We start from the raw sequence: 9,402 nt of genomic DNA on the forward strand, positions 1-9,402 counted from the left end.
GCATCACGACGTCTCCCAGGCTACGGTTGTCTACTGTGACAATGTTTCTGCGGTGTACCTCTCCGCCAACCCCGTTCATCATCGCCGGACTAAACACATCGAGCTGGACATTCACTTTGTGCGCGAGCAGGTGGCTCTTGGACGTATGCGGGTTCTCCATGTGCCGACCGCTCAGCAGTTCGCCGATGTGATGTTCGCCGATGTGATGATGAAGGGACTGCCGAGCTCTACCTTCGAGGACTTCCGTTCCAGTCTCTGCGTCACTGGCGCCGCTTCGACTGCGGGGGGGGGGGGGGGGGGGGGGGGGGTGTTGAGTATATTGTGTACGTGTATATTTGTGTGTAGGGCCCACCTCCTGTTTCCTTTGTATAGTTGAGGTTGTGGCCCACCTATGTAATTATATATACGTGTCTGGTGCACCGATCAATATATCGAAATTGCACAGCCCATATCTTGTCCTTCTACAAAGACAAATATTCTAATGCGGATAAAACGAATTGTCCCTCTGACGAGAGACGGCATGACACGAGCCTGAATATCCTTGGTGAAGACCATCCCTGGCTGGCCCTAAGCCCGCGCGAGTGGCAGCTACCCGGCCACACCACCTAACAGGAAGGCCGGCCGCTCCTCCTACCTACTCAACAGTGCAGTGCAGGGAGACTGGGTGACTGGGTGGCTAGCCGACTAGCCCTAACTTGTGGTATACAGTAGTACTTAGCTTTCCACTGTCTACTCCACTCCACATACACGGGAAAAAAGCGACTAGCAAAGACAAGAATTGAGCTTTCGAAAATTGACCCGCGAACCTCCTCGTCAAGTGGCCAAATGGACTCTGCATCACTCACACACTCGCTCGCGTCCTGAGGAGCCACGTATCTATGTCATGTTGACAACTCTGGTTTCTCCCGCTCCCTCTGAAAATTTCCTTTCACAACACAAAATCAAAACAATCAACATAAAAAAATGAGTCTAATAAAGCAAGAGGGTGTCAGCCTTTTATAGGCCGGCGCAGGTGCCATTAAGGAGGCGGCCATTAAGGAGGCGGTTCGGGAGGTGGCGGGTGGTTGACTGTGGACGGTCAAAGGGCGTATATCCCGGTGAGAAACAGTGCGGCGGCTTGCTTGCACGCCTCCTAACTGTTCACACGGCACCTCCCGGCCTGCTCACGCGCAAACTAGGAGATGATGCCACGTGACGGCCATCCGATGGTCGCCACTGAAATTTGAGGGGGCGGGTGTGGCATTATGAACGGGTGATTGCTCGCAGGTGGTGCTTGAGAGGCTACGCAGCTTCAAAACTCGGCCGTGGTGCGAGGCAGAAGAAGCTGGAACTTATCTCCCGCGCCGGCAGTTGGATATAGAGCAAGCTTCAAAGGGGGCTCCATAGCCTCAAATTTGGGGGCTAGAAGCTCCCTTTTGAGCGAGTTTCATAAATTATGACGATCCGAATGCATGCTAACAACTTTGTCAGAGTGCCGCTTTAAATCAAAATCATTGTAATGACAATTATCATGACAATCAAAACATATGACAACTTTGTTAGAGTTGGCTAGCAAGTGTTTCATAAGAACATCCTTGCGCGCACCAGCAGTAAGCTACCCGGCCACACCACGTAGGTACGTAAGAAGAAGAAGAAGAAGAAGAAGAAGAGCGAGCGGCCGCTCCTCCTACCTACCCAAACCCAACGTAGCATCTCCTACTGGTGACGTAGCTTTCATCACTAGCTAGATAGTCCAAATAGGAAAACAACGACTAGCAAGGACAAGAACCGAGCTTTCGAAAATTGACTAGAGAACCTCCTCCCTCAAGTGCCCAAATGGAGTGTGCATCTTATACGGGACGTCTTATATGACGCATTGTTCGTTATATAGCACCAGGACGCACAGACGGGCAGCCAACTTGGCCGGCCCACTGGCAGGCAAGCCAATTCATGTGACGCTGCATTGGCTCACTGTAGATCTGCAGTGGTAATGTGTAGTTCATGGTACTGTAGCTATTCCGTGATTATTGTACCTTGAAGTTTGTGAAAATACTGTAGCTCAAGATTCAAGAATTTGTGAACGGAATTTTGAAAAGGGTTGAATGTTACTTTTTGGAAAATGTTGAACATTTTTTGAAACCATGACATACAAATTGAAATTCCAAACCAAAAAAATCCCAACATTTATCGAAAAATGCGAAAAAATCAAAATAAATTTTCGATAGCGTGAACAATTTTTGAAAATGTGAAGAATAAATTGAAATTCCAAACCATTTTTAACTTTTTGAACATTGTGATAAATTTCAAAATGTCAAAAAAATTATGAAAAACATGAAAAACATAAATATTCCTAAATTTTTCTAATTTCTGAACATTTTGTAGAAATTTCAAAGTTTTTTTTGAAAACGTGAGCATTTTTTGAAAATAGTGACCAAATAAACAGTCGGGCCGGTTTTGGGCTCGACCCAACGGGTGACCTGGCCAAGCTTGGGGATGGCAATGGGCACTATTACCTACGTACATAGTGAGTGAAAACCCTATTAGGATAAGGGTACGGGGGAAAATTACCCATGGATATATAAATATGAAAATCTCAAACCTACCCGGTAGAGCGGGTATGGGTGTGGGATCATATAACACACTAGATCATGAAAGGCGCGCGTTGTTGCGCCCGTCCATTTTAGCGCCATAATGTTAGTGATTGGCGCAAGTGTATGCAAAATAGTGTTTTAATCATGCGGTATAATTGACACGCATGGACAGATCAAGTTTAGACGTGGCAACAAAGACAAACTTCTAGTTTTGCAACAAATGAAAACAAATATCAAAGAGAAAGAATACAACCAATTAAAATGTCCACTTCAGTACTAAAACACACAATTCCTGTTTGGTGCAATATAGAAGCTGTAGCATCATACTCATTGTCAGTTTGCCAGAGCTGGGAAATAGTACTGTTTTACAAACAGTAAGAGGATTTTTCTTTCAGAATATCCCCAAATAGGAACATGTGCCATTCTGATAAACATTGCAATGAGAATTGAGATAGAAAGCTGAAAATCTGCTTTTATATTTGTTCTCATGTCAAATGAAATATAGTATAAAGCAAGCGATTTTTAAAAATGTACAAACGCTGATGCACATAATAACTAATCTCTAACTACATCACATCTGCACCAAGCATAAGAAGCAAACCTTGCAGTGCACAATCTGATGGATTTGCATCTCTCCTGCCTTTGGAACACACAAAATCCATTAGCAGCTAGTCTGTAAAAGAGGTGAATAAAACAGGGGAAATCCATTAGATTGTTTATTCTTCCATAGAGTAATAGAAAAAAAAAGAACTAAACGGCGATGAACTGAAGCGTCATATGGTGGATTGACTGCAGATGTATCTACTTGGTACACATACAATAACTCATCTGTAAAGTTACACGATAACGGTTTTAATACTCAACAAATTTTTCTCTTACTGAATATTGGCAGAAACCTAGTACCAAATACACCTCATCTTTGATACTTACCTAATACCACCATAACTGAAAATTGTCAACCGCTATTGCTTACCTGTCTTTGCTACATCTTTGAAGCTAGGCAAATAAAAATGTAGACCTATTCTAGTGTAACTGAGTCTCAGTGTATGTGTGTGCATGTGTAAGTGCCCATATATCTATGTGCACGCTATTGGTGGAGTAAAATTAGATACTTGCCTCAAGATAGGCAGAATATTAAAATAAGTAAATTAGTACCGGCATAATCATGTGATTTTGCTTCTTTTAGGGAAATTTATCTGATTTTACATAGCTGAGAGATACCTAGTGAAGCATAAAATATGGCATACTGACACTCGCACGATTAGCGGAGAATGCCATTTAGTGTGTCCGTATTTTTTATCAGTAAGTAACATATTGGAAATATAGGGGCCGCTCGGCAGTCCACCCGCTCCGCAGTATTTTAGAATCTGCAGAGTACCGTTTCTCTCGCTCCGCACTTTTTAACTACAACACCCGTCGATTCTGGGAGCGGCCTCATGGAGTGGAGGGCCTCCGAACAGGCCCATAGTTAACCTCATCTGTTCGTTCCAATTGTTTCATACTGCATGACAATGATACCTAATGATAGTAGTTTCAGTTGTATGCAAATGATCAGGTGCTAATAAGGGTTAGCTTTATAACGGAACCATGTAGTCCAAGAGACACTAAATTTTTACTGCACAAATCCTGAACTGATGTGCTTGTCCAAAAATAATAAACTGAGGAGGCAAGAATAAAACGGTTCTGCCTGTCAGGTAAAAAAACAATTCTACCTGTCTTGTAACATGGATCAGGAGCTTCTTCAACCAGGGAGTAGAAGTAGAAGTGTAGAACCAGCGGAGAGCACCATGCCTTGCACATGAAAAACTAAGAATCAATATTCAAGTAAGGTACAACTTTTGAAGTGATGAATACGAATCTGCAAGGTTCTCTTCAACCTCATCTAACTGATCTGTATAGGGGTAACTTAAAAACATAGTCGAGTAACCTCTGTCGATTGTGTTTGCCCGCCGAGATTGGGAAAGGAAGGGTGTGCTGCAAGGGTGATGTAATATGACATTCCACTTAACTAACCTGTCAGCAGCCATTGGGATCCCAGGTTTCAGAATTCAGGAACAAAATAACCCCAGAAACACCCCGAGATTTTATTTTAAACAAGCCAGAAAAGTCCCGAGCACTTGGGCGTCAATAACTGCAACAAATTAAGAGCAGAAATCAACATTAGTACAAACATTGAGTACGTACAAGGGATTATAGTGGGGAAGGGAAATATGCATCTGGCAACATATGTATGTTGTAGGTATATAAATTATATGTGAAAACCAAAACTATTACCTCTAGCGACTCCATGTTTGAACATAGATATGATAATAGCCCTCTCGGTGTGTGGTTTCTGAGCATTTCAACAAACATGGGAGTAACTATGTCACTCCTTGTATTGAAAGCTAAATCATTTGAATTAGTGGAAATTTAACATGCCATTGTGGCCATTATATATACTCACGCGTTGGAAGAAGATATGGATTTATAATGAAATTGAAACCATCATGCGCAATCCTGTTTACAATATTAAAATATCTAAACTGGTATGCCTAAAAGCTAAAGAGAACAAATGGGAGACATGACCTACCAAGATAACAAATTTTTTATTTTGCAAATTACTGTTGGAGAAATGAAAAAGTAAGACATATGTTCTAGATGTCCTTTGAATAAACCGAGAAATGAGATGAATTAGCGACTTGTAGACACAAATTTTACATTCAAGAGGCAGCCCAAAAAATTAAAGGTATCTTCTCTATGTAACTAATTCATAATGCAACATGTGCCATCATGATGATCAGATGATAAGTAGAAAAAATAACCTGAATGTTAGGACCTGCACAAGAGTGGGTCATTCAGAATCTTGTGCGGAGGAGCAAGTCGCTGATAAGTTAGCATGAAGAAAGTGAGGTTCTAACATAGAGATAAAGGAAATCAGTTGACAAAAAGTAGAGAACTATTTTTATTTTTGATAACATGAAAAGTAGAGAAGTAAATTCAAAGCCCGCACCTTACTTTGTCGAATTTATAGGAAAAGCTAAACCAATTGACCTATTGATAGTAATAGTGCAATTCTATAATGGCCGAGAAGAATACCAAAAACATATCCTCTCTTTTTTGTGAACATAATATCCTCTTATATATTATAATCTCTTCAATAAAAAAGATCGTCCTCATTACTCATGATATATTGACAGATCCACTGTAGTAGTTGGACATAATAATTTTCCTATAAAGAACACACGTCTGTGACTTTGTGCTCAAAATTCCTATCAACTGGGTGACATCCTGATTGTTGTGGAATGCTAATCCTAGGCACTCGGAATTTCGAAAAGGACAAATCCAAACCAGCAGAGAACACTGATTATATCCAAGATAAAGGGTAGGGATCAAGGGAATGATTTGTACCAGCGGACTCCATCGAATGTTGGCATGTACCCCCATTTCCCTTGTCGAATTGTTCTTGTAGAGGCAAACCTGGGTCACTGCCAATGATCATTCCTTAAGGCTCGAGCCCCATGCGGCCACAAAGTGGAGACTATCCCTGCTGCATCGATCTGAAAGCCAAGTAGCGGACCACCACGACGCTAGATCTATGAGAATTCAGATGCTAAACTAAACAGTATCTACATTACTACAGGATCCCGCCTCAAGGGGGCATGGAGGAAGAGGAACAGATAGTATTATTTATTATCTGAGGATGCTGATTGCTGAAGGAGCTGTACGTACCCTTGAGAGATAGAACTAGGAGAGGATTGATTCGCTGAATTGGTCGGCGTTGGCGTGGTAGTCGCTGCCGCCCCACCGCTCCTACACCGCCACTTGCAGCGCTGTCCATCGCCCGAACACCAACCCGATGGCCTCTCCAAGCGCCGCCTCCGCATGGCCGCATCGGTGGAGATCAGGGCCATGGCGCCGTCGGATGCGGCAATGGTGTTGTGCCTCACTGGTCTGAGAGTTGAGCCCCTCTCTGCTGCAAATGGAGAAGGAAGATAGACGGCGGCTGGTCAAACGTCGTGGAGGCGCGATGATTCATCGGCGGCCGCGAGGGAGAACGAAGGGAGGGACTGTTGCCCCTTCGATGTCGTTGACCTGAACTGAAGCGACGTCCCACGCCAGCTAATTGGTGGGCTGTTCTTTCACCAACCGCTAAATGGGCTGCTTGGCCCAATCAACCAGAGGCCACCGATTTTTCCACCGGAATAGCCTCCTAGGACACCCGGCCCATTGGTTAATTACGGGATTAGATAGTCATCCGACGGCCAGCAACACCCCAGAACAAATATCCAACGGCCAGAAACCTTGATGGTCTGGGAAGGCAAGGAATGTGCTCAGTTTTAATGTATTTAAATACCCACATACTATGTACCCTTATAAAGTCTAACAAGTACGGACAAATTACCTCTACATTTTGTCGTGTATTTTTGAGTTAAAATGTATGACTATGTGCTATTGTTTATGACTATATGTTGTTGTTTACAAGAAAGAGTTGATGTTTAATGAACGTGTTGTTTTTTATAATGTGTTGTTGTTTATAAGTATGCATTGATGTTACTATGTGTTATTGTGTATAAATTATGATTATATGTTGATGTTATGATTATTTGCCGTCAAATTGATGTTATGCAAACGTGAGTATTTTTATCCGCGGGTACCCATTTACCCTGTCGAGTGACGTGTATGGGGAAAATTATACCCACTAGCAGGTATGGGTACGGGTGATGGTAAGCTCAAATGGGACGGGTAAGGGTATGGGTGACTCCATCCGTACCCAAACCCTGTGGGTTCCATCCCAAGCTGGGTCGGCGTGGTGAGCCCTTTTGTGCCACGAGGTTGAGGCCAGCTCATAACTTTGGGCTCAGGAGCTTGCTGAGGCCTAGTCCACGAGGGAGAGAGACGAGTGACCGTCCATCATACGCATGCCTCGGCAATCTACTCTCGTTGCATAGAATAGTTTGAAAATGACAATGATGAATGCATGATACTTAAGAGCGCGGAGGGAAACAGGTTGGTAGAGAAGATCAGGTGATGATATGTCTACAAATATCTTGCTCTTTCTCGTTCGTTTGGAGATCAAGAAACTATGGTTGTTTTTTTCAAAAAGATGGAGGAAGAAGAGGAAAGAAATAGAAATCAGGCAACAGATCAAAAAACAAGACGATAGATTCCTTCCCAACTATAGTCAAATTGCTGGACCTTTTTGGGAAGGTAATGGTGTCGTTAGAAATTATAGAAGGTGAGAAGGTGTTCAAGGCAAAGTGCACCCTGATCTTCAGCCCACCGCCCCTTCCGAGACGAGGGACCATATGCCGCATCCCAATTCAGGAAGAGGGGTTTGGGAGCGAGATTTGGCATGACGCCTAGGTAGGCGTGCCCTCGGCCGAGTGACCTCAAGCGCAACTTGTGTTCAAAGACTCGATGGTTCGCGGGATTCTGCAATTCACACCAGGTATCACATTTCGCTATGTTCTTCATCGATGCGGGAGCCGAGATATCTGTTGCCGAGAGTCATGTGGACTAAATAGCATTGCAACACCGGGGACCACTAGCAAGCTAGCCATGCCCCGGGGTTAGGCACAGTGTTCCTTGATGTCTTTGGCGTCGTTGGTTCTTTTACCCCGAGCCACCACTCCAAGGAGGGGAGGCGGTCGAGGACTTGGTCGAGCGACGGACGATGTCATCACCGGCAGATTAGATGACGCGTGCGCGGTCTATTTTGGTCATGGACACAACAATGATCCTTCCTAGGTTCACCTACGGAAACCTTGTTATGACTTCTCCTTCCTCTAAATGATAAGGTTCAATGGACTTCCTGCGACGTCGGGGCGGTTCGCCGCCCCCGCTGTAGCGATCCAAACACTTCACCGGATCACTCAATTGGTACGAGCGACGAGCGGTGTGTACAAAGGGAAGGGATGTAATGCGAGTTCATGACTCGTGCTTACTAGGCATTCCTCGTTCAAGACCAACAATTGCAATGATCTGTCCCCATGACCCCATCATGATGAAATTTCCCAAAATTACCCGGGCCTGTCAGCCAGGGTTATATACTCGTTGAACACATCAATGTAGCGCACGCGTAATTTGTATGCATATGTCCAAGATTTACAACAACTCTTGTTACTTGTCATGTTGATGTTTCTCTTGCTATGTGGGTGGAAGGAGAATGGAGATGGACAATTTGAGACAGGCCATATGTGATTGCATCATGTGGATATAAATGTGATCTTCTCATGCACTTACTGTTTTGGTGACAATCGGAGATGGATCGTACATCGATAATATATCTTGCATTTTCTGCTTCTCATGTGGACTCATTCTTGCACATAATTAGTGAGAAATTGAAACAGTCGTGTCTAAAAGGAATGCAATTTAAAAGGAGCTGACCTTGGATTATAAATTTAAGATTAATAACCCCAAGTGTGTACAAACTCCTCAAAACTTCACATTCCTCAAGCTGAGCCATATAACCATCCTTCTTGTTGTTCGAAGATCAAGTAACTATGGTTGTTATTTCCAGAGATGATGAAGGAGGAAGTGGAAAGAGATAGAGCACGGGCAAGATACCAAGGAACAAGCCCATAGGTCAAGTTCCTTCAAAACAATAGTATGATTGTTGGACCTTTTTTGAGAAGGTAATGGTTCCATCGGAAATTGTAGAAGGTGAGAAGGTGTTGAAGGCAAAGAGCAACTGTTGCTTTAACTTGTATGCATGTGTCCAAGGTTCAAGCACCTCAAGCCTTCATAATGTTGGACATATTTGCATTTTTTATTAATTTACTCTATGTGAAAAAATATGGCAGTATTGCTAGCAAGATTAATAGCATGATATAAAATATTCATACTAGTGTGT

General features: G+C 43.3%; 1 non-coding gene across 1 annotated transcript; it reads right to left on the reverse strand.

Moving 5' to 3' along the window:
• Positions 1-7,903: 7,903 nt before the first annotated feature.
• On the reverse strand, positions 7,904-8,059 carry LOC123150501 (5.8S ribosomal RNA). Its single transcript, XR_006475142.1, has one exon. It is a non-coding gene; the product is annotated as a 5.8S ribosomal RNA (ribosomal RNA).
• Between the last annotated feature and the right edge of the window lie 1,343 nt (positions 8,060-9,402).

The sequence above is a fragment of the Triticum aestivum genome, chromosome 1B (assembly GCF_018294505.1).
Source record: "Triticum aestivum cultivar Chinese Spring chromosome 1B, IWGSC CS RefSeq v2.1, whole genome shotgun sequence".
In the NCBI taxonomy this organism is placed as follows: Eukaryota; Viridiplantae; Streptophyta; class Magnoliopsida; order Poales; family Poaceae; genus Triticum; species Triticum aestivum.